This window comes from Silurus meridionalis, chromosome 3 (genome assembly GCF_014805685.1).
Source record: "Silurus meridionalis isolate SWU-2019-XX chromosome 3, ASM1480568v1, whole genome shotgun sequence".
In the NCBI taxonomy this organism is placed as follows: Eukaryota; Metazoa; Chordata; class Actinopteri; order Siluriformes; family Siluridae; genus Silurus; species Silurus meridionalis.
In genome coordinates, this window is record NC_060886.1 from 30,256,226 (window position 1) to 30,283,628 (window position 27,403).

Here is a 27,403-nt window from a genome sequence, read left to right on the forward strand (position 1 = left end):
CCCGAAGGATTTTGCTGTGTTTATCTATAGGGTGTAATTAAGCTTTCAGCAAAATGTAATTTGTTTTGTAATAAGAAGGTAATATATGCACCGAGTTCAGGCTGGAGGCATGTCATGTTCCGTCGCAGTGGAATTCCCCCGAACGAAGGTTGTGCAGCTTGTTTACAAACTGTAATGACATTTTTTTCTTTATTAATTCTTTTTGCTTCAACGTTAATTTGGAGAATCCTCGCGGTTGAGCCTTGAACATTTTACATACTGTATGGATCAAAGTTTGAGCATAAGATTCCATGATTGGTCCATATTTACTGTTATTATAAGCTCCACTCTTCTGAGAAGATGTTTCACTGGATTTTGGAGTACACTTGTGTGAGATTTGTGTTTGTTTAATCAGTGATGTAGATGAGGTTAGGAGGCCTGGGGTGCTGTTTCAATTCCAAAAAAAGATGTTCACCTCATTTTCATGGAGCTGGATTTGTGCACAGGGGCATTTTCACGCTGGAACATGTTCAGGTCTCTTAGTTCAAGTGAAGGGAAAATTTCACGCTACCACCTCCAAAGACGTCCTATACAATTATGTGCCTCCAACTCTTTGAGAAGAACCATGGCTGGAAACCTCAGGTGTTCCAATACTTTTTTTTCCCATGTAGCGTACACTTTACTCCATAGTTTTTGAACAACAGGAACAATGACCTTTGGTTTTGCTTGAAATGGATGGACGCATCCTTCAGTGGACGCATTTATTTGCCACCTTATTATATGTAGTATTGATGATAAAGTATTTCAAATGACCTATGAAAATTTCCACATTCGATGTATTTAATTTAATATAACACACACAACAAACAACGATGGCATGCACCGTTTGTCTTCAGGATTGTCACAGTTATCGTGAATTCTGTAGACTAGGAACACAGGACACCAGACACCAGTTCAAGCAGGACATCAACTACACATCGAGTCACACTCCTTCATTTTCATCTCTTGGCATGGTTTTGGAAGGTGGAATGAAAGCGGAGAACATGCAAAAATTCTTGAGCCGTGGGGCATAACGCTGTGCCACCATGTCCAACTACTGGGTCATGTTGTGTTCTGAAAGTGAGAGATTATAGATGAGATAAAAAATAAGCCTGGACTGAAGCTCCAACAATGAACACTTGAAACCAGTACTTGCAACAAGGGGATTGAACAGAAAAACTTATGCTTCACAACGGCCATAATGTCATATTGTTTGCTTTAGCCTGAGGTCTGCTTGTGCTATACATGTTTAACAATGTTTGAATGCTGTTCATACATTTCCAGAAACTTTCCATGAGAACTTCATCTGGGGAATTTTGGAGATATTTCAAGTTGGAAACTTACCAGGAATTTATGTTAATTGATTGGAAATTTTGGGAACTTTCTATAAACTGTAACGTATACAAACATAAAATTTGCCAAGACGGACATTTTTTGACATGCAGGATTCGTGTTATGGAGGAATGCACAGTGCATGTAGGGGCGTGACCTCAGTAGACCTGCAATATGTGTGCATGTGATTGATGAAATTAAATAGAAATTCAACTAAAATTGCATTAAATCTGGTTGTTTTAAACAAAATTACTACATTTACGTTCTCTGTAATAAGCAAACCTGCTATTTCTTTTAATTCCCAGTGAATTTCTGTTAATTCTCATGGAAAGTTTCCAGTCTTGAAGAGTTCCATTTTCTTCATTCCACCAAATTCATCTTGTGCCTCAACCCAAAGTTCTCAAAATCACCGTATTTACCATATTTGTAATAGCTTTCAGTATACAACTGTATGCTACTATGGTTATTGTTGTTTATAGGACGAGTGTTTATTTAGTGAATTTACTGATTTATTTTAACCAATCAGAATCGAGGATTATGTATTCGTACAGTGCAATCGATCTATGGCTCAAAACTGTGTGCACACATTTTTTTTTGGAGTATTTTTTGCTCCCCAGCATTTTCAGTTTTAAAAAAAACATAAATCACACCGATTGTGAAGCACATGAAGGCCATCAGTGCATACATAGTTATATGTTTATGCTTTTTTGGAATGCAGAGAATGTCTCTAATGACAAAATTCTGTAAAACTTCTTGGACACAAGCATTCTGCTAATTTTTCGCATTCTCATTCTAAACTAGAAAACTTTTCAAAGTTTTAACATTCCATGGCTGATGTCTAAGTGGCCTGAACTACGAAACCTGTGAAACATCCCATAATGTTGTGTCCACCAAAGAAACTATTGGCCAGGTGAGCAAAAGAAAAAATCCACGAAACCCAGTAGCAAGAGCAAATTAAATATTTAGCTGGATATTCTCTGTTGTCAGACTAAATAGCTTAAGTATACTTTCAAGGACAGGATCTGTTTAGAAGGCGAGGCGGTTACAGAGATGAGGTCAACGACAACATGACCCTCGGCGGAAAATTGAGCCCTTGGCTCCTAAGCACCTACTCTTTCTGCCTCTTCCAGTGAGCAAAGCCGAGAGCCAGCAAATCGCATTAAATGCTGCTTTCTTCAAGCACATTACGGCATAGCCCTCTGGCACGTGGTAGGAAATGAAAAAAAAAAAACCCTCATCCATACTATAAAGCACCTAAATTGATCTTTTTACTTCTTGATTTGATTGGTTTCATTCGCCAAGTCTCATTGCCTTTTTAATCACATGGCTATCAGGGTTAATGATAAGAAGACTTGCTGTGAAATTAGAAATCGAGAGAAATGTTGGACATTAGGTCCTGCTCTGAGCTTTCTTTGATAAGGTGGATTCATCCATACAATAGACTTTTGATCATTATCATTATCAGGACCTTCTCATTATCGGCTCGTGCACATTATTTTCCATTGTTAATGCGCATGTTGTCTGAAAAATGAAGGCGTCTGACTAATTTATATTATGATAATCTTTGTAATGTATTAAAAAGAATCCTGGAAAAAAAACCCAACATATTTTAACCTCTCTTGTGTGAGCAATGATTTGCTTTCCTTTTTTTCTAGATGTTGCTTAATCCTGTATAGACTGGTGATTGTACGTAGTGGCCAAAATACAAACTGCAATACAAAAACGATAATAGAGGCCCATTGAGGCAAGTATCACGCTGCCCCACGCTAAATGGACATATGTACATTACGTTGTGTTCACAGTGAGCTATTGATGGCAACATTGAAAAATGCGTACGTAATTTAGTATTATTACCTCTTTTTTTATTTTATATAATGATTTGCATTGTACAGTATATAGGCAAATATTTGTGGACACCTAAGCATAAGATCTCCACTCTCCAAGGAAGATGTTCTACTGCATTTTGGAGTGTACCTGTGTGAGATTTGTGCTCATTGAGCCACAAAGGTGTTTGGTAAAGTCAGGTATTGATGTAGGTGAGAGGGGCCTGGGGGGTTCCACTCACGCTTCCACTCTGAACCATGTAAAGCAGATCATCTTGGAGCTGCCATTGTGTACAGTTGTACTGTCATTCTGGAACCGGTTTGGGTCTCCTAGTGCAAGTAAAGAAATTCGATTTCTGAAAAAGAGAAATTCCATTCTAACGCATCTATAGACATCCGAGACAATTGCATGCCACCAAATTTGTTTAAGGGAAGAACCGCATCTACCAGTAAGATCAGGTGTCACAATACTTTTGTCCATACGTGTACATTTAAAAAAAATTGCTTCCCTGACTGGACATTAGACACTAGATTTTTTTTTAATGCACTTCTTTAACCTTCATCTATCCAGACTTGATTTCCTGATTCACCGTGATGGTTGGAGAAACAGCGAGGCTGTTTAATTTTACAAGCCACTAAGGGCCTATGTGCCCATTTCCTCTTCTTTAATATGCAAGTTCCCGTTTAAAACCCTTGTCGCTAAGTGCCATGTTTAGAGGCAGTCGAGGAAGGAAACCTAAACCTTCCTGTAATGTTTACTCAATGTCCGATCAGGCCAGAGCTCATCCGATTTATCCCTGTATTATAGAAAATATTTAATGTACACATAAATAAAAATAGACATTATATACAGAATATTATGGCGTATTGTTAGGTTGGAATAATAAACAGGAAAAAGGGGCATGGACCTTTTGCGCTTTAAGCTAGAAAATATATTATTGTTGCAAATATAAATCTTTATATAAATATCTATATATCTTTTTTTATGTAAACAAATCTGCCATATACAGATCCTCCTCCAGCCTCCAAAGCACTTTGCTTGCACAACTGATAAAGGACTTTGCTCTGAAACAATCTGTTTCCCTAGAAACTTTGTGTATTATTGCTCTTCTGAATATTCGTCAAAGGGTTTTATGAGGAAACTTAAATGATATATATATTTTTAGACTCTTTGTTTGAGTGCTAATTAGCTGGGGTGGGGAAATAAAGAAAAACAGACTGAAAAGCTTTCTAGGTCGGACAGTGAGTCTCCTGATTCATTCTTTATTCGCTCTACATACTGTACATACATGCCAAAGTCCATTCTGTCCTATCCGTAGTGCACCTGCTTGGAGTTTCTTCCCTGGGTTAAAGTATTACAACAATTCTTGGACAATAATTAAACTGTAATGAATACAATACACAGAGACCAACATGCAATCGATGCATAACAATAAAAGGCATTCCCAAGACAAACGACAATCTCTAGAAAGCTCAGATTTTAAATGCTAAGTAGTTAAACATCGAACTATAGTACCAAAAGTATTCGGACACCCGACTTTTCCACTATTATGTGGTTCTTTGCCAAACTTTTACCACAGACTTTAAGGTGTACATTGTATAGAATGGAGGCCGGGGAATGAAATCTTTCCTTCACGTGAACTAGGAGACCCAAACTTGTTTCAGCATGACAATGCACCTGTGCACAAACCCAGCTCCATGTAGATATGCTTTACATTGGTTGGAGTGTAAGATCTCCTTCTATAGATCGCTGAACTCAACTTTCTTGGTGTGAATGACTGCACCCCAGGCCTCCACACCTCACCTACGTACATCAGTACCTGACTTTTATTATAAGCGCAAATGGGGACTACATGTCTGATAGGATGTTTAAAATGGGAATAATGTGGGAACAGGATTGAGCTTGGATTGACATGGGTGTCGGAAATCACTATATATTACTATTTTGTGGATATATTCATTAGGCAGCGGGTGAACATTCTGCCGCAAAGTTGATGTTAGAAGCAGGAAAAATGGGCAAGCGTAAGGATTTGACAAATTGTGGATGGACAGCTGGATGTTCCCGGGCTGCAGTGGTCAGTGTCTATCAAAAGTGCTCAATAGAAGGAACAGTGATGAACCAGCGACAGGATCGTGAACGTCTGAGGCTCACTGATACACATGGGGAGCGAAGGCTGGTCCGTGTGGTCCGAGCTCCTGTAGCTCAAACTGCTGAAGAAGTTCTTGCTGTTAATGTTCGATGGGTCCTAATGTTTGAGCAGCAAAATGGGACCAACACAATATTAGTCAGGTACGTCATCATATTATGCCTGATGTATGTTTTTTTTTTTTTGGCCCCAATTCAGTGTTGTCACAGAGGTTTGAGGTGAACACGGATTAACCCGAGTGACACAGAAAGAATGCACATGTGCCCTGTTCTCTGTAATGTTAGTGTTCAAATGGGCCTGTGTTTTTGCGGGTGGAAAAAAAACAAGCGAGGAAAGAGTGGGTGAGTGGGAGTCTGTAGGCGTCTGATAGATAAGAAGGGAGAAAGAAAGAGAAACTGTGAATGCAGCCGTTTTGGCGTTGGATTTGCAAGAATTGCTTGTGTGCCTTGTTTTCTCGCTCTCTGAGGGTTTTGAATTATCTTTCTCATCTGCTTATTGAAATAGAATTCAATCTTTAGGCATAAAACATATCCCCAGACCACACCCCCCTGTCTTTTCACTGCATGCACCTGTTTTACTTATTTCACTTGAATTATCATTTAAAAAAAGGAGGTGTAACTGATGAAAGGTGTCACTGATGGACGAGAAAACTAATATAGGTGTGCTTAATACACTACAAAGTGAATATAAATACATATAGTGTATGTACATGATTACCACCTTTGTAATTGTGCCACTTTATCACCCCCAGGTTGATGACTTCTTAATTGCTATCTCATTTTCCAAGTTCCACCGACTTTATATTTCTGCGGAATGGCCCGAGGCTGGTATGAACTCTTGAGAAGCAGAGTGGTCTTAATTAGATTCGCTTCCCTTTATGGAATGTTACAGGGTCAGAATCTGGTGCAAGAGGAGGGAAGGCGAATTTTTAAAAGAGGTTTTCCCTGGTGTAAAAGCAGCCTTTGAAAAGCTGAGGTTATGGGGTGAGTGCGTGCGAAGTGCCTTTCAAGACTATGTTTTCATCTCTGCATGTCCTGTCCTACATCCTCTCCTAAGGTTTTTTATACTAGCTATATCTGCTTTCATGGCCTGCTAGTTGCAGGTGCACTGTTGCGTCGGCCAAGTTATTCACCCACAGCTGAAAACAAAAAGCCAAGAAGCCTGTGCCAAGTGGAGCAGCAGCCAAAGGCCTGGAGTCTGGCAGGGGACAGAGACGGTGGTGCCACGGTGATAAATTCCTCACAGCATGACCATGTCTGTCACTAAACAAACTGCTCCAGTGACCATCTTCCCTTTATTGTTCTTCTGATGGATGGTAGAACAACAGCACGACTCAATGCAACTGTCCACTAATGTTTCCCAATTCGCTTCCCACATGATTCTTGGATGATATCCGGACAAGTATTCCATTGAGACCCTTTTAAAGGTTTTTTAGCTTAAATCTTCACAATCTTTGTGTAAAATCACGAACGTTTGGGGATCCAGCAGATAGCTTTCTTTAAGGGTTCCAGCCTTTCTGTTGGTTGTTCAGCTAGTAAGCTCAGTGGTTGATTTTCTGGGTTACTGATCAGAAGGTTAGAGGTTCAAGCCTTTGTATCTCCAATCTGGCACTCTAGGGCCCTTGAGTGAGGCCCTTAACCCAGTTTCATGCTCTCCAGTGATCTGTGGTGAATTGTCCTGCCTTGCACAAAGTGTTCTTGGTATACGTTTTGGATTCACCACCACCTTTACCCTTAAAAAGGTGACTCTTTTTCGGGAAGATTGAACGTATCAATAAATTGCGGCCACATTGTAGCCAATACCTGCCTAATTAAACAATTAAACTAGACTTCCTCGACAACATTTCACTCCCAACTTGCACACCAACCAGGTAATACCAGCGTTTAAATGTGGGTCCCCACATTCTAAATGCATGAAGTGTCTGTGTACAGCGATGAACAAAATTGAACTTTTATGCGTACTGACCTGAAGGTGTTGAAATGGATGAGTCCCTCGTTAACTGTAAGTCAAAAAGCTAAACACCATCATGATAATGTATTATTGAAATAAACAGAGCTTTATTCCACCGATTCGCCCCATATTCGTTTGAAGATCGATCATTATTTGCAGACGGTTTATTGCTGTGCAAGGGGACCATTTTAAAGGTGATAATGTGTAAACGTAGATAAAGTACTTAGTAAACAGAGATAGTGTCTATATCTTTACATCTTTTTAAAGGTCATATGACATGACATTTTTAAACCTTCGGAGTGTCGATTAGCTCTTACATATCTGACTTTAGAAAGACAATTGGAAAGCTGCTTGATGCACCATTTGCTTTGGGGCTTGCCCCTGTTCTTGAAATCATGGTTCCGTACCATGAGCCTGCTGTAAATCCCTCTGCAATATCACTTCCTTTCCTTTCCTCTATGCCACATTAAACATTTATTCACCTTGCATAGAGACTAATGTTTCCATGACCTCACAGGCAGCACAAAAAAAACACACTGATCTTGTCAGCTTGTCTTTTCAAAGATCTCCATGTTTTTCCCTGCCCTTTAAGGCTACCAGATAACCCCCTGCTGTAGCATCATCCCACGCTTCCCTGCTCCATATCTTTTTCTGCTCTGTTAATTTCACCCATCAGTCTCCTGACACGAAGCGCTGGCTGATTCGATCATTACACCTTCGTGCCTGGAGAATTGAACGCAACAACATTAGGATGTCAGGAAGGGAGTGAGAGATCTCCAACCCGAAGATTCGAAATCCAAAGGTCGCCGCATGGAGAAAGCACCTCATGCGGTTTGTGTAAGGCGGTGGAACAGGATGTGGTTTGGGTGGCTTGTGAAGCAGAAGTGAAACAGAATGAAATGTCGAGATCTAGGTTGACTGAGTGATTGAGACTTTCCTGACGTGGGGTGTAAAGAGGCGGGTTTTTGGATGGCGCAAGGCTTTTCTGAGGTTTCACAGGGAAATGACGATGACGCCCACTTGAGATAATGTCGCAATGCTTTGATTTGGAGGGATTGCGACAGTATAAGGAGTTCCTCAGAGGCCGGTACTAGTTCCGTATACACTACAGGTCATTCAATAAAGCTATTAATCAAAATTGACCAAATGTTCACATTAATGGTGAAGGTGAAGGTCTTAACACAATCTCATGTCTCTCAGCCAAACAAGGAAAAAGAGAAATAATCTGGCATTTTAAAACAAAAAAAGGATTGATGAGATGGATTGACACATTTTTCTGATTTGGCTAACATCAGTAGCAGATGACTCTCTTCTTCTAACTTGTTAGCATCTCTATCTCTTTCTGGTCTCCCCCTTTCCTACCAGTCAATCTGCCCTTTTCTTTATAATTTGATCCTTTCTTAGTGCAAAGCGAAACTCCCTGCTGTTAGATACCCCCCCTCCCCCCACCACCAACACCACCACACTTTTCCTGCTCTGCCGAAACGTGCTAGCAGCGCTAGCGGTTCTGCGTGGGCGCGCGGCTAATGGCCTCTCTCCAGCAATTAAAAAGCCACTTCATTTCATCTCTCTCGTTCATTGTTATCAGTGATAACTCTTTAATGCAGCCATTCAGCGCACCCTCTCTCAGGACATGGCAATTTCCACATGGCTGGAAAATGACCGTCTTACAAAAAACCACTGCGTGCGTCCGTCCTCCTGTTTTTTTTCTTTTTTCATTTTTAATGCCGGTCTCCAAAGGCAATACTCGTCCGTCATGTCATCGGAGAGAATAATCAGATAGCCGTAATAGCTTTATGCACTGAGTGGGGGCTGAAATTGCACTTCAGTGCACTTTTTATTCCTGCTGCTATCTCAATAGGCCACTTTGCAGTTTTGTGACAATGGACGAACAAGAGAGGATAATGGATAATGAATGTCAATTCGCTGCTTGAAAAATGTCTTTGCCGCCGCCTGTTCAACATGTCTGTAGCTTGTACAGTGTTTCTCCCGTGATGCACCGCGTGGCGCAGTCATTGTCCAAACCCTCAAATCCAGACAGCTCTGAAAACAAACACAGTGCACATGCGAACACTTGGACCAACATTCTTTTTCTATTCGCTTTTTTTTTTCCTCATACCGACATTTACCTTCGCATGAGGTTTATTTTTATTTTTTTTTACGCCAATGCCGAACATAACCTGTAAAAGTCTACGTTCTCAATATTAACTCAATGCCAGCACCTGCGTCCTGCAAATATCATCCAATCCCCTTGTTTATATTCCGCACTGAACAAAATACAGCGAAATCGCGCTCGCCAAGTGCTTTTCAGACGTGCACAGCATTCACCATACTGCAGCTCGGCTTGCCAGCGTTAACCATACTGCCAAGAATCGGTTTATCATTTCCTCAAAAAAAGAAAAAGAAAAGACACCTACACACCAGTCTTAGTATGCGCTTCCTCTTTGGAAGTATTACATCACCCATGGACCCATGGAGCAAAAAAAGAAAGAAATGCACAAAGCTCTGATACACACTCTGTACTGTACTGAATGTATCTCTGTACATTACAGAATAATGTCTTATACATAAATAACGTGCCTCGGATTTAGCAGTGAACGTTTCCTGAAATCTGATTATTGCGTGTATATGCACTTCTGCACGGAATGCTTATTAGCATACACATTTCCCCGAGCTCAACGAGACTAAAACACTGAACTGTGAAACCTGAGCTTCTTTCCGTGTGTTCAAGCTTGTTACAAAGGAAGTTTGGAACCTTCTGTCTATTAAGGGGAAGGTTTATGCGGACAACTCGTCAGAAAAGAGGCCGTGTAACAAGAACCACTTTCCTCATTCTAAAATGCTCCAGGGATTATTGCTGATCCAGGCTCTGGCTTGGGGAGGTGAAGGAGAAAGGGGAAGGGATACGGGCTTTTTATAAAACCCTCCGAGTGAAAGAGCATTATTTTTTTTCGTCAAGGAAGCAGAGCTGACGCAAACAGGCATGCGAGGGGACGGACTGAAAATAAAAGACGGCACATTCTTCATTCGTTGTTGTTTTAAAGTGAACACTTGACTTACATAAAGCGTGATAACTCCTTTCTATTATTAATAAGCCAGCTGTTGTTGGGTTTTTTTTATAACTTTCATGAGAAAGCATCTGCCCTATTCAAATCGACAAAATAGGCTCATTCAGAAGAAAGCTTAACTCGTCGATGTCCTCATATATAATTATCCACTTAGGAAACTATTTCTAGCTATTAAACAATCCTGTCCGTCTACATACGGAGGCTCGACGGTGTGCAGATCATTTCAGGACCCGTATCCACCTCTGTCCATGCGCAAGCACTTTGTGGTAAACGTGAACCAAAAATAATAAAAAAAGCAAACGTTTAATACCCTTCGAGTCGAGGCTTGCCTTGTAGACTCCGCCAATTAAATCGTTCGTTTGTGTGAAATATAAAAGACCTGAAGGGTTTGTTCAGTGTTGGTGTTTGTTTCTGCTTGACTCATTTTCCGACGGAATGTGTCGCACTTAAACGTGAATATTTCTCATAGGTGTTAGTGAATGGTATGTATGGTCCTCTGTTATCTGGGGCGAATTGTCCTTCCTTGCAGAAAGTGTTCCTGAAAATAGGCTTTAGATCCACCACCATTAACAAAAGAATCATTCTTTATTAATCAATAAATTGCTGCAATCTTGAAGCCCGTTCCTGCGTTATAACACCACCAGGCTCAGGTTTTACAAGATGTTTAATTAGAAATCGTGGACCACCAAAACTTGACGTTTCTAGACCTAGAATGTAGAGGATCATTATTTACAACGTACGGCTTCTAAAAGCTGCTGCAACGCTCCTGTATTATAATCTGTTCAGCAGTAAAAAAAAAAGAGGAACAACACTTGCAAGTTGAACCACAGATAAGAGGAACAGGCGTTCGTACGAACCACACAAACCAAAGGATGGTCTGTGACACGTAAAATACTCAAACGATAAAAACCTTCCCTGCAGGATTGTTACAAAACTGATCAAAATAGATCTGGATGAGCCTCTGTCTCAGAGGAGCGAAATAACGGCTTATTCTATATTCCACTTTCTTTTCCTCCGTCTGGACATGTTTTTTTGACTCACATGGCCTGTTCCCAAATGTTCTACACGCTCGTCTAGCTTGTAACGGTCTAGGGAAGGAAACGGAGGTAAATAATATTAAATGGCGTATGGTTAATGACGATATTAATTTCTCCATCAAAGAGGGAAGTGCAAAGCGATCGAAAGAACCGTTGAGGAGCAAGTTCCGATTATAACTTACTCCTTTATGGTTCTTCAACAGTTCCTCAATGGTTGTTTCTATCGCTTTGCGCTTCCCTCTTTGATGGAAGTGAAAACGTTCACATAGCTAAAGATCCAAAGGTCTGAAATAGACAGGGTTTGGCATGCACTTGGCAGTTGGATGAACTTAGATTGAACTGTGAATTCGTTCCACATACCACAATTATTTTTATTTTTTGCTAGCGTGCTAAATTCCCCATTTTATGGTCTCATGACCATCCAGATCTTCTGGGTTTTATTAACCAGTCCAATATGCATAGTACCGCTAGACTATTAGTAGACTGGTCTTCCAAAATGGTTTTAGTTGAGCCCTGTTTTCGTTATCCACCCTGTCCATGGGGGTTTCCTGCTTTACTGCCCCATGCAGGATCTCCATACGAGGGCTCAGAGTTCTGATTCTCCCCCTCATTTGATTTTCTCAGCAACACTCTTTATGCAATCGTCTTTGTTTTCACGCAAATCGTCTTGAAATTGTAACAGCACCATCTGCCGTACTGCAGGACTCCTCAGAGACGGCGAACGCGTTCGACGAAGCCGAACAAGTCTCCCCAACCTGGGTTAAATTTTCCCAATTCCACCAGCAAGCTCCCACACAAACTCTTTACCGAGAACAAATCCCGACAACCTCTCTTGATTTCTCTCTCGAGCAAGAGCCGGCATCTGATTCTCCTTAATCCTGACTCATCGATCAACCACCACTTTAGTCTTGATAAAAGAGCCATTCCTCAAGTCCCAGCCTCTTTCTCTTTCCACCCTCCCTCATTTCTCCTCACGCTCCTGCAGCTTGTTGAACATTAGATCAATCTGCAACAGGGCCGTTTTGTCAGAAGTATGACAGCAGGCATGATTAGATCTAAATCGAATGGAGCATACCACAGCACTCCCCTATGAAGTCCGGTGCCAAAGCAGGATGGATCAATTTGACTGCGTTCCAAAGATGTTCTTCGGTTACGGCTCGTCTCTTCTCGGTTCAGCGATGTGTTAAAGCTGGTCTTTTTATTACACACACACACACACACACACACACACACACACACACACACACACACACACATACTTCCATAGCACAGCCCTTCTCCTAGGTGTAATAAATGGTGTGGTCAGTTAACCGCATATTTGAACAGTGAGACATCTACGAGAACATTTAGCAGGAACGACGTCGAAAACATCAAGCAGATGTTTCTACTCAGATGCCGGCGCTTATATTTTAGGAGGCACTTATAGACCTGATATAAATATATACCCAGTGCATTTGATTGAGATTATAAGATTATGGAATAATGCAGAAAATTATATAATACAGCAAATCCGTCCGATTTGTTCGGTTGAAGGTATTCTTGCAAAATGAATATTCATTATTCGTCGCTTTGAAATGGGACTGAATGCGATGTTGTGTTAAAAAAAAAGGGGGGGGGGGGTTGGTGGGCGCTAGAATTTTAATTGCTGATCTGCCTGCTAGTTAGGTTCGGATAATGAGTTGCAAGTTCTGAATAATGTGCTTTTGCCAAGGGACATGAATGCAAAGTTCACAGCCAAGAATGAGAATTTTCTAGGCGTCAAATTAATCAGTGTTGCATTTTGTTTTTCACGGCGGAGGGAACAAATGTTTTGATAAGCCGGCCCGAACACAATGAAAGACTGGCGGTACTGTACAGCCGCGACTGTAAAAATGAGTTGCTAGGAGAAGCTCGTTCGGTTGAAATTGTTTTTTTTTGTTTGTTTTCGACATCCGTGCTTTACGAACGCTTGGACGTCAACCCTAAATGTTTTATTCCGCTGTCAGAGCAACACTTTGCCTTTAATCTAGTAATCTTATTAAGAAGCAGGAACATGTTTTGTCAAGCCAGCACTTCTCTCATCTCCTGTATAAAGAAAAAAACACACACCGAGTGGAGCAGATCAAGCGAAACACTTTATAGCCTGCAGTATCGACAGCTGAGATCAAGACGTCGCAATCTCTGCAGCGTTTTCTCATCCTGCATTGCTGACAACTCGGGCCGTCGCATGCAAACATCCTTGCCCCAGCAGGCCTTTTTTCCGCTCCTCTCATGCCTGTCTGTGTTTCTTTTTACTTTTTTTTTACGAGCGACCCCTATCAGATTCTGCTAGCGCCTTCAGATCAAACCGAGCCGCTCCTGGAGACGAGGTGACGTCTGCAAATTATTGGGCGATAAGGTCATGATCAGAAATGCAAATGAAACCTGAAGCGAGCGGCCCTCGAGGGCTTTGGTGAGGTGTCCACCTTGAAATCTCATGCAGCATGTATTTTGAGAATTATGTCTCGGGTGTGCAGCATTGAGGAACGTAGAGTAATTGCTTAGACAAATGCAAAAAGGAAAATTTTTATGGATATAAAACAAAATTCCTGGTGCTTTGTCCTGTCGCGGAAAAGCGTATCGAAGCTGGTTCATTGTGTTGCAGTCTCGTATAGAAATTCCACCCGTTATATTAAATGTGTCCTTATTCCTTCCTCAAATGCTCCTTGTTTCCAAGGATACAGTATTTCTTCACACCTCGAGCCCTCCTTCTCCTCCCCTCCCCTTTTTTGTCTCAATATCTTTCCAAGATCGGCCTCCCTGAAAACATGCACCGAGGCTAATCTGTGCAAAAAAAAAAAAATCCCATTCAAAAGAGTCAGCTGTTATTGTGGCTGTTGATGGAGGGAACTTCATGGCCACAGCTGCCACCCAGGCTGAGACGTCGCCCCCTGTGATGGACGGCCTGCTTTATTTCTTATCGACAGGAAGCCTTTTCAGGCCGCGAGGTTGAGAGTCGCACTGGTAAAGCCGTGCCAGGTCTCAGACGTGCTCCCGATTTGCTGCACTCGACCCACTAATCCACGGCCTGCCTCCTAACCAAACCCCGGCTTTTCTTCCTGACCTCTTAGCCGTCCCTCGCTGTGTCTTTGTCCTGGCATCCAAAATCGAAAGATGTACACAAAACCCTGGCCGGTCCACTATGCACGCCGTTTTGACGTCGGGTCACGTTTCATCACGGACGCCTGATGTGCGGCTTTGACTGCAGCTCTGCTTCGTGCTCAGACCCAATCTTGTTACATTTCCCTTTATTTTTTTTAGTGGATGTCTAGGTATGAAATATGGCCGTCAAAAAGTACCATACAATCATAATGTTTGTTTTTTTTTTCTTCGCTTTTTTTAACCTCATTCTTCGCAGTGAAGTCGTTGCTGTCTTGGTTCAAGCCGAACGCTGAGCAGATGGACTCATTGCGTGTGAATCAGTATTCCCGCGCGCGTTCTCTCGGCAAGAGTAAAAAGGGAATATATCAGTGTGAGGTCAGGACAGGAACCAAGAGGAAGTAAAGTGTAGGAGTGAAAGAATGGAGAAAAAAAAAATGGAGAGAAATTTTATACAATGCATTTCGGTCACTCGGTTATGAAAAAGGCAGGCAAATAGATTTGCTAGACTCAAGTAAGAAACTAGTTTTCTACACTCCTAGGCCACTTTAATAGGAACACCTGTACCACATGCTCGTTCATTCAGCTGTCCACCATCCAGTTGTGTAGCAGGAAGCAGAGAAATGCAGATAAGCGCGTCCAGATGTTGATCCTATTTCTAATCCTGTGCTCATTGCAGATGCAGAGATTTCTGTTCGAAGATGCTTTTCTGTTCAGCACGGTTATAAAGAGGTATTACTCAAGTCAACTCTAACCTGTTTCGCCATTCTCCTCGAACACTATTTTGTGAACAAGACACCTCCACTAAGAAATGTTGTTTGTTTTCTGCACCAGTCCCTTTAATGATGAAATAATTATCGTGAATGAAATCAGCCCTGCAATGAATGTCTGAGAAGCAACAGGAAGTTCTTGCCCTGGATGTGGATGCAGTATTGTACTGCTTCTAAATTATGACACTGGTGTATAGGCGTTCCTAATAAAGTGGCCGGGAAGCGTTTAGTTAGTGTCTTGGATATTCAGTCCCTCTGAAAACATGCACTGAGGCTAATCTGTGCAAAAAAAAAAAAAAAGAATGAAATAATGAAAAATAAATAGATACAAAAATATATTTTTAAAATGCGTAAACATAATTAAATTAAATAATACTTTAAAATAAAAATGCAAGCATTAATAAATTAATTAATACAAATAAAAAAAATGAAAATAAAATGATAGTTACGTATTTGAATAAAAATGCAGTCCGATAGTAACGTTAAAGCTTCAACGTTTTCTTTCTTTTCTTTTTTTTTTGTGCCTCATCCGAATCCATCTGTGACCTCTTCGTATAAAAGCCTCGATTTTCCTGCTTGCACTTTCCAGCTTCTGCACATGGTGCACTTACCCCGTAAATGCATTATCACATTTATACATCTTTACAATCTTGCAAACGCACATTGCGCGAGTTTGGTGAGTGTGCACATTGCACGAGTTATTAAGTGCAATCCTATATCCATGTCTCTAAGGCAATGCTAATAGGATTAACCCGGACGCTGTTCTCTTAATGCGGGGGAGGTCGGCTTATGTTCGCATTCTTGCACGATGGGGTTGCAGCGTGGCATTATTGTAGAAGTTTAGCGTAGTTCACAGAAGGCCTACTTCAGGTCATGTTTCGCTAGGATCTGATTTATTTGTTTACGGTGTGATTTGGTCTTCTTGCTTACCGGAGAACAGGCATGAATGGCAGAGGAAAAGGCTCTTGATAGAATGATAAAAAGATTAGCTTGAGTGACAGATGAAAGTTTGAGACACACTGTACACAACAGCTTGCTCTTCAGGTCATGCTAGTTTTAGCATGCGTAGCCTGTTATCCGTGTGGAGGGTCATGTGATTTTGTCAGGGGTCCATGCTGAAATGTAATTAGACTGCTTGAAGCTGTAGAATGGGGGGGAGAAAAATCTCCCAGTGCAGCCCATTGTTTTCTGGGTGCAATTGGGAACGCACAGATAACGTTAATTAGGTGATTAGCCGATGATAATTTGCGTGTTTTTAAAATCATTCGAGGCTTAGTCGGCTCTACGATCAAAACTCGCTCCCTTTCCTTTTCACAACGCTCCGGCTGAATGTGACCTTGATGGCAAACGAACAGTTTACCTGCCCGACTTTGAAGGTCAGTGGGCTCTGGTGCTGCATGTTACTATATTACTATAATTAGGCTCATCCTTCCAGGTATTGCTGTTGTGCAAGGAGGTGTTCATACCTTTCAAATACCTACATACACTGGGAAATATCCTTGAATGAACCTAGATAATTATGGCAAATATGAACAACATGAAAACTCAGGTGTTACGTAGGAAGTCGTCCTCCACAATCTGAGCTGTGGGTGATCAGGATTACCAGTAACCCCATCCAAAGTGGTCGTAGTTTCACATACTGTATATAAGAGCCTCCTCTTTATTTTTTGGGACAAAACCTTTTCATAAACACTGTATATGTTATTCCCTTTATTGCACTACACATAACTGTTTATTTATATGCATATTAATTATCATTATTTATTCTTTTCCATCATGTATCACAGCATTACCAACCTGTACATGTGTTAATATAATGCACTTCTGGTTAGATGCTGAATACAGTTTCTACTGACAAAATAATGAAAACTGCTTTTTACCTAAATCCTGGATTTGTTCGTATACCGTAAATCATGGAAGCTCTATTAGATGACGGGGACGTGAATAATGAATAATTGAATGCGATGAATAATTGGCATTGAAATGAAGATATTATTTATGGATATATTTGGAATGTATAATGCATAAAGCTTTGAGAATTGCGCAAATAAATATTGCACATTGCAACGCAACTCATACACGTGCAGTATTTATTTATTTATTTATCTTGCATTACTATTCAAAATGTATATTTTAATTGGAAAGTCCATTTGTGTATTCATGTTAATACTATGTAAAACTGACTTGAACTAGGAGACCCAAACCTGTTCCGGTATGATAATGTCCCGTGTACAAAGCCAGCGTGTTGGAGAGGAAGATCTCCTGATATAGAGCTTTGACCTCAGCCTTACTGGGATAACTGGGAACTTTGACTGCACTCAAGACCTTCTCGCCTACTTGACTTACTAAAGAGCACAAATCTCCACAAAATATAGCGGAACATCTTCCCAGAAGAATGGAGGTTCTTCTAACAGCAATTTGGAATGGAATGTTCAAAAAGAAGCACATCTTATTGTCAGGTGTCCTAAAACCCATTTAATTTCAAATGAGAATCAGGAAACTGATGAGGTTTAACTGATATGAGAACAACCAGAGGAAGTGACTGATTTTTTTAATATTATACAATCCTGATTTAACTCCTGTGCTTCACCACAGAACATTCCAGAATCTCCGTTTACTGTACATCCATATAAATGCTGTTTACTGACTGGCTTTAAGCAACTGGTTATTGCTAACAAGAGGGCCTCGTTTCAAAATTCCATCCTAATAAAGGACAGTTTTGATCCCAAGTGTACACCGAGTGAGGGCGATGAAACTCCGGGTTCTCCTGGGAGAATCAGGGAGGCCGGTATGCTGACACGTAGGCTTATTTTCAGCTTTGTTGCTGACACGATGTTCTGGTTATTGATGTAGTTGTCTGATTTAACCCACAGAGTGGCAATTTCCATGCAAACTATAACACAATTACAAAGATTCAAGACTGCATTGTGAGGTACAAAACAACTTGCATGAATATGGACTTGAAAGATCCACCAACAATATACTCACTGTCTATTAGCAGTTATCTATCAACCAACCGTGCAGCAGATACAGATCAAGAGCTTTCAGTTTACCAGATTTGGGGTAAAAGTTTGATCTCCTTATCCAAGTTTGTAACCCCTGGCATGGTTCTTGATGCCAGATGAGTTGGTCTGAGTAAATTAGAAACTGTTGGTCTGGAATTTTCACATACATCCATCGCAATAATCACTTTTCACAACCATGGCGAGCAGAAAAGCTGATCAGAATAAACAAAACATCAAACATTGAGGTGGATGGACAACAGACGGAGATGATCACATCAGGTTCCTCTGCTTTCAGCCGCACACACGCTATAATGGACATTTTAGAGGTTTTAAAGGTGGATTTTAAGACATTGGACTTCTGATCAGAAGGTTTTGACTTAAAATCCCAGCACCACCAATCTGCCACTCCCGGACCCTTAAACAAGGCCCTTCCTTGCAGTTTTAACTAACTGGCTATTCTCTAAGCGTTTCAACCCACTGAACTGTCACTCACTTGATGTTTTTTGTTTTTTGCTCCATCTGTCTGAACTCTGCAAGTTTGTTACTCGAAATTCACTAAAGTTCTTCTCTTGTATTCGCATTTCTACCTCACGATTTGCCGCTGACATAAATAATGCAATCAGTGTGTTCAGGTGTTCCTCTTCAAGTACATAACGAATGCGCACCTTCTCCTGAACTCGAGACGTCTCGGTAGTAAAAAGGTGGATCGAAGCTTGTGAGCTCCGCAGGTCAAATCAGGTGAACTGAGCAGCAGCTGGTAAGATTGATGATCCTCCCCCTGCCCTCCGTGTTACAGATTAAGAAGAAAACAGCAAAGACTCCGGCTGATGAGGGCATCTAAGGACATGGCGCAAGAATAAAGGAGCCCATGGGAGGAAGGGTTGTCTGGCTGCCGGTAGACTTTTTTCAGACAATAAATAATCTGGAGTTCTTTGCACAGCAGTGTGAAGACGCACAGGAATTTTGGTGGTGTAGGCGTTTTTTTTCACCACCTGGGTTTTCTCTGAGGTTTGGTTATGCCTAGCAGCTGCACCATCTACAGATTGATCCTGTGCCCAAGACACACTGCATGTTCCAGGTGCGGACTAGAATACAGCGAGCATGACGTACGTGTGTGTTAGCGTCACGTGATGTTCCAACAATCAGGAATCGTGACTAATCATGCACTAAAGCGTACTGAAACCACCTCCACCACCCTGATCTCAAATGTTCATTGAGGTTCGTAGCTGCATACGGCAATTTATATATTTGGCGCCTAGTTACGTTCACGATATACGACCTGAGGTAAAGCGGAGTGCATTAAAATGCTATAATGGCTCTATAGCAGGAGATCTTCCACTTCAACCCATGTAAAGCATATGTCCATGGCTTTTGTGCACATCGTCATGCTGGAACAGGTTTGAGTCTCCTAGTTGGAGTCCGTCCAGTTCATCTTTCATCCAAAGAAATCCTATACAATTGTGTGCTTTAAACTTTGAGGTAACCATTTGCAGAAGAACCTCATATGGTTGTAAAAGTCTGGCGTCCCAATACTTTCGTCCATATAGTGTAAATGTAATCTCATCACGCTAATTTGTGTTTATTAGCGTTTTCCCGTTAGGATCCGAGAACTGAGCGGTTAATACGTTAAACTGTAACATGACATAAGAAGCTTCAGTCTGGAAAACTTTTGACTGGCGGTGTTTTAGTTATAATTGTGCTACAAATACACTAAATTAATCTCAAAGGCTTGCAAGTAATTCGACTTTAATACGATTACAGGACAGTACACGTGCCATAAACACATTACTGCGAATGGGAATGTATAGTAATATTGAGCTTAATTTCATAACCTACACTTCAACATTGTAATGTGGTGTTTTATGGTGACTTCATCACCATCATCATCATCACTGTGGGACCTTCTGAGGTTCTTTGTGCAACTTTGTTCATTTGGATATTCATTTTGTATTAGAAATTTAAATAAACTCTTCCATAATCTTATCAGGCATTATAAAGTTTCATGTGTTTGCCATTGATCCCATGATCATTCTTAATGGATACAAGAGTGAGTGAGGGATGGAGTGAATGAATGTGTGAGTATGGGAATGAGTGTGTGTGTGTAATTGAGGGAATGAGTGAATGTCTGTGAATGAGTGGGCATATAATTGTGTATTAAATATAAATGAATGACTAATTGTGAGTGAGTGAATGAACGATTGAGTGTAAGTGAATATGTGAATGAGTGAGTGTGTGAGTGAATAAATAGGCGAGGGTGAATAAGTGTGAGTAAATGTGTGTGTGACTGAATAGGAATGAGTGAGCGTATGAGTGAAAGAATGAGTGAGTGTATGAGTGAAAGAGTGTGTGTGTGTGTGTGTGTGTGTGAATGAGTGAGTGTGTGAGTGAATGAGTGTGTGTGAATGAGTGAGTGTGTGAGTTAATAAATAGGCGAGTGTGAATAAGTGTGACTGAATGAACGGGTTTGGTGAGTGAATGTGAATGAGTGTGTGTGTGAATGAGTGAGTGTGTGTGAGTAAGTGTGTGAATGAGTGAGTGTATGAGTGAATAAATTGGCGAGGGTGAATGAGTGTGTGTGTGAGTGTATGAATGAATGAGTGTGTGTGTGAGTGTATGACTGAATGAATGGGTGAGTGTGAATAAGTGTGACTGAATGAGTGGGTGAGTGTGAGTGTATGAATGAATAAGTGTGTGAATGAGTGAGTGTATGAGTGAATGAATAGGTGAGTGTGTGTGTGAGTGTATGACTGAATAAGTGTGTGTATGAGTGAGTGTATGACTGAATGAATGGGTGGGTGTGAATAAGTGTGACTGAATGAACGGGTGAGTGTGAGTGTATGAATGAATAAGTGTGTGTATGAGTGAGTGTATAACTGAATGAATGGGTGAGTGTGAATAAGTGTGACTAAATGAACGGGTGAGTGTGAGTGTATGAATGAATAAGTGTGTGTATGAGTGAGTGTATAACTGAATGAATGGGTGAGTGTGAATAAGTGTGACTAAATGAACGGGTGAGTGTGAGTGTATGAATGAATGAGTGTGTGTGTGGGTGAATGAGTGTATGAGTAAATGAATGTGTGTGTGTGTGTGTGTGTGTGTGTGTGATGCAGTAGAGGGTTAAATGAATGTTTTCTCTGCAGAAGAGCAGTAACACTGTATCTGACACTGAATAACGTTAAATAACAGAAATATAATTAAACTGAACCTCAGTGTATCTGAGACTGAAGGTCAGCTGACACACTTCATTGTGCATGTAGAGAATACAGCAGTACTTAATTACTGCATATACTTCATTGAGAAGCGAATGTATTGTAACTGTAATGTGATCTAGGTGTAGTATAGCCACAGTAATAAATAAAATGTTAGTAGGAATAGTTTTAATATTTCTAGCAGTAGTAATAGTGGTAGTAGGAGGAGGAATGTATTTAATACCTTTAAATATTTTTACATTTTTTTTCTTGTATGTATCTACATATATATTACAGTCGGTGTGTTCAATAAATAAAAATGAATCTCAATCATGCACGCTTTAGGAGAATGGACCATGTTAAAAATATTTGCTTAAACGTAGTATTCAGACACTTTATTCCACCATCCTCAGACATTAGATTAGATACGATCAGATTAGATTCTGGACCCATAAAATTAGTTGTGTGCTAAAAAAAAAAAAAAACAGACACTGTGGACAAATGGTGGCCTCTTGAGGAAGAAAGTATCTACCGGATCTTAAATGAGCACATTTTCCAGCTCTTTTGTATTTAGGTGGCTGATCGAAGACATCTGGAGATGTTGTGGTGATGAAAGAAAATCAGTAACTCAGCACATGGTCCATGAGGATTGGAATGGATTTTCGTACATTGAACACATTTAATACTTCTTTTTTTTATGCCTCTTACCTCAGTCTTGCACCTTGTGGGTCCTTGGTGTATAGTGTACACCTCTGGCTGATGACACGGACTGAAATTCTAGCTTGTGCTTCTTTTTATGTGATGTTTCTCTCGGTTTTCACGTTATGCCTCGGGTTGTTGTGGGAAAAATTGGGGATGCAAATCTTGGCACACACACACACACACATATATAATTATATACAATATTTTGCATACATCCGGCAATTAAAACCGTCCGTGTGGAAACATTGCAAAAGTTACGTTTGGTGTCCCGATAATTTACATAATTTAAAACACCACGATTACTTAACATGAAGTCAGTTCAGGAGGGTTTCGAAAAGCAAATTCCATATCCTTTTTACAACACTTCCTGCTTAATGAAAGATCTCCGATGTTCTGGATGGAAGGCTGTAGATTATGTACTGATCATGCAGTTCGAACAAATCAAATCTCATGCACCTGGAGAAAGATCTGGATATGCACAGGGTCCATGTGAAATATTTTAAATATACCTCATTTAGAGTTTCTTGCCATCTTATGTTTGTTGAGTTATTTGGGTTTGTGGGACTGTTGGAACACCCTGGATGTAAAAGATCTGATCAACCATCAGTACAGAATCCAACAGTGACTTCAACTGACATTCTGGCTTCACTCTGAGAAGCCCATATGGATCACTCATAGCAAGAAAAAACAGAATAGGAGTCGCACATGTTTGTGTCAGATTTTTTCCTATTTCTGCTTTCAATATAAAATCAGAACAAATAAAACGAATTTGTTGGGTTTGCAAATTTTCAACTGTGAATAAAAAAAAATGATTGAACACTACATACATGAACAATGCATTCGTTTTCTCTATTCGTTTAATCCCAGATCGGAATTCTGATCAATGCCCTGAAATGCACAATATTTTCCAATCTATTATCCAATCCAAACCTGGAAGTAAAGGGATTTTCTTTGGAGGACTTTTCTTTAAAAAAAAAAAAAAAAAGGCCACAAATGTAACAATGATAAATAATATAACACAAACTCGAGCATTTTATTAAGAGTTTGCAGTCTAGTAGAACATGGTGCAGGGTGGAGTGTGGAAATGTGAGATGTGAGCTGCATAACATTGTAAAAAGAGGACATGGGTGGAACTCCCATTTCCTGTCATCATCTTGTTGCTTGTGAAAAGCACATAGTGATCAATATGAAATTCTCAGAGTGAAACCAGAGCATTGTTGAAGACACTGATGGGTTTTGTGCTGATGATTGACTGATTGATTGAGAGTCTGATTGAGACTCTGTTCTGGCACCGAGGTGGTGGAATGAACTTCCCCTAAATGTCCGTACAGCAGAGTCCCTGACTATCTTCAAGCGTCGACTGAAGACCTTCATCTTCCTGAAATACTTAAATTAGCACTTCCAAGCTTGTAGAATTCAAGAGTTATATTTATATTAAGTTTGTAATCTTGTGTACCAGTGTAGATTTATTCATTACTAGAGACTCAAAGCACTTTTGTACGTCGCTCTGGATAAGGGCGTCTGCTCAATGCCGCAAATGTAATGTAATGTAATGTCTGGCAAACCCCAAATATCTAAAAAAAAAAAAAAAAAAAGATATCAAAAAGCTATAAATGAGGTGAATTTGAAATACTTTACATTTCGAACCAAAAATAAATTTCATTAAACCTTTTTTCATTTTCAGAACAAAAAGCGAATACATTACTTATATTACTGTAAACACCATTAATTTTAATTTTTAAAAAAGCCACAAAACCTCTTAGTGTGATGATCTAATTATAAAAAAAAGTCAGAAAAGTACAGAACAATCCAACAATAAAAAGTACGTATTTGCACACCCCAGCTTGATTATGTATACAAAAACGAATAGCGTTTGAGCGCCAAATTGCGTCTTACTACGCAATCAATACTGTGCGCTTTATGGTGACTTGAAAGTGTGCGTCGCAGCACATTCTCACTCAACGAGCCCTTAATCATCTTAATATGCTGTTTTGCTTGACGCCAGCTCGGTTTCTCGCTGTGAAAGCACATCGTCCGGCTCTCCGTTTTGGGGAGAAATCATGTTTAAAAGGTTGTTTATCCTCAGGGGGCATTTAATCAGTGATACACGAGGTTATAGAGCTTGTGCTAGTTCCTCAGGCTTTGACAAAGAATTTAGGCCACACACACAGCAGAACCCCCCTTGTGACCAACAAAGGTTCAAACGTATTGTGTACCAGTGTCTATGTTTAAAAAAGTAATAGAGTGTCAGAGCGATATTGAGTCTTATATCTAGCACAGCAATATCAGCTTTATAAGACCTCAGAGCGTCATAACCCTGCCTTTAAATAATCGAAGCGGAGCAGCACAATTACTGTGGCCTGAAATGCAAGCTAAATATAAATCTAACTCCGAGCATTTACAGTACACGGACAAAAGTTTGTAGACCATCCTGTTCCACATTTGCTATTATAATTAACTCCACTCTTCTGGTATGATGTTCCACTAGATTCTGTGGCGATTCATTCAGCCACAAGGGTCTTCGTTAAAGTCAGGTATTGATGTAGATGAGGTGAGGAGGCCTGGGGTGCAGTCAGAGCTCTGTAGAGGGAGATCTTCCACTTGAACCCTTGTAAATAAAATCCTACAAAGTTGTTTACCTCCATGTTTGTGGTAACAGTTTGGAGGTTCTTCTCATATGGCTGTAAAACATCAGGTGTCTCAATGCTTTTGTGGCTCTTTTCAAAGTCAGTCAGGTCTTTACACTTGCACATCCAGAAACACTCTGAGGAAAGTGCTATCTGCCCTCTTCCACATACCACAGCTCACGGAGACCCCTGATTGTCTAGTGCTGAGAGAAATTATACCACAGAGACTCATAGAAGTTCTGCCTGGATGACTGTAGCATCGTCAGGGCCTTTTAATAAGCATGTCTTGAATTTTTTTCCACACACTTGGCAACCTTTCACACTCTCTCAGTCTGGCATACAGAGTTTCCTTACAGGACCGAAGCGAGACATTGGCCCTTAAGTGTAAACAGTTCGAGTGAGATTTGAAGTCAAGTGCTCACATAAAACCAGGATCTTTATGACCCAGGATTTTTTATTTACTTAATTCTACGAACTGGTGCGAGTTTACAAACAAGACGCAACCAGTCATTGTTCAGAGGTGATTGTATTTTATAGCACAACAAACATACAAATGCGTTAAGGAATGAACAACTTTGGTTCTTCGCGATTGCACATTCATTCTGGTCCATTTCTGAGAAGGTACATACTACTGGTGGTTCAAAGGTCTCTCAGACGATGCGAAAAATTTTCTTCAGAGATGTAAGACTCTGCATGTTCCTTTTGTAGACTAAGGATTAAGCATTAGGCATTTTCCTGTTCAAACACACACACACACCTCATTCAAGTAATCCGCTAATTACCCAGGGCATTTCTGAGTCCAAATGTGTGTGCACTAATATGTCCAAAGCACTTAGGTGATATTTCAGGATTATGGTTGGGAACCACAGCAGTATTTCCTTTCAAATACAATACGCCAGAACCCAGAAGCAAAACCTCACTGTCCAATTACAAGCTTGCGCTGGGTATTTCAGACCAGTTTTTGGATGAAAAGCTGGTGTAGAGAATATAAACAATCAAGTGTGGAAAATACTGGCGTTCGACATTCATGCATTAATTAGTTCCATTTTTATTCATTCTTCAGATTATTCAAATACGCTATATAAGGAATCAACATTGTAAAATATTTTTTCTTCTCAAACCTCTCCTCGTTATTATCTTCATGTATGCATGACCACACAGGTATTTGTAGCCTTGAAAGTATTAAACAGGAAGTGCTCAGTGCGACTTTCTCAACAGTAATCGATTCATCTCTTTGAGAACTGAACGTGTGCTCCTCAGGAAGCACGAATAATGACTCATTTTCTCAGCTGCGGGATGTGGATACGGCGCGCCGGGTCGCGGTGGAGGCCGGAGTGACCTTTTCGCATCAAAAAACACCGCTGTAGGTCAAGTTATTTCCGTCCTCACGGGTAGCGATCCATGGAAAATTCATGAAAAAGTAATAGTGCGGTTTTATTTTCTGCTCGAAACGTACAAATAAATACTGAATACATTTCTAAATGCAGGTTGAAAATGTATTGTATGTAAAATGGGAGGGGCTGAAAAGATTCAAGCAGTTCTGGAGAATAAGGAAAATTAAATAATATAGAACAAAAACACTCCTAGGTTGTGCTGTTATAGGAAAATAGTCATATATGGCAAATTGCTGTGGCATCCCAGTGTCTTGCACCTCCAAGCCAGCAGGGGTCACCGCCTTTTAAATACTATGAACGCTTCATCATATGCTTTTACAATTAATGAAGGGTATAGTCATAATAGCAAATATAGGTACATTTGCTATTATGACTATACCCTTCATTCTTCTGGGAAGATGTTCCACTAGATTTTTTGGAGATTTTGTGGAGATTCATTCCACCACAAAGCTGTTAGTAAAGTCAGGTACTGATGTAGTTGAGTTGGAGGCGGCCTGGGGTGCAGTCAGTGTGCACATTCATCATAGCAGGAGATCTTCCACTCCAAACCATTGTAAAGCAGATCTTCATGGGGGAACAGGTTTGGGTCTCTTAGTTGAAGTGAAGGAAAATTTCATGCTCCTGCATCCAAAGACGTTCTAAAAATGTGTGTGTCTTCCAGGAGCTGGTAATGTTTTGAAGAAGAATCGCATATCGCTGGCAAAGTCAGGTGAAAAAATTGTGTATATTAATCCTGCATTATTTAAATCCAGCTCCATGAAGAAATGCTTCACATGGTTTAAAGTGGAATGGTTTCACATCAACATGGGGATCCATGAACTTATGGAGAAATTCAAGGATAGATTTGGACTGTACCTAATTTCAGTCTCCTACACTGATTCAGGAGTGCAGTTTGCATCTGATCAACAGTTATGCTGTAATAAATGATTGAGTCTGGTTCCTCTCAAGGTTTCTTCCTTATGCCATCTCAGGAACCTTCTCCCAGTCACCACCGGCTTGCACTTACTCTTATAAAGGACAATCTAATTCATTCTTTCTTACCGCATTGTTTATGTAAAGCTGCTTTGAGACAAAGTTCATTGTTAAAAGTGCTAAACTAATAAAAGTGAATTGAATCGGAAGATCTCCTGCTATAGCGCTCTGACCTCCGTTTTTGAGCTCAAATCTCCACTCCAAAATGTAGTGGAATATCTTCTCTGAAGAGCGGAGGTTATTATATTAGGAA

General features: G+C 40.4%; 1 long non-coding RNA gene across 2 annotated transcripts in view; it reads left to right on the forward strand.

Moving 5' to 3' along the window:
* The window catches only part of LOC124382651, a 120,732-nt gene that overhangs the window by 23,854 nt on the left and 69,475 nt on the right, over nucleotides 1-27,403 (forward strand). The window lies entirely within an intron of this gene.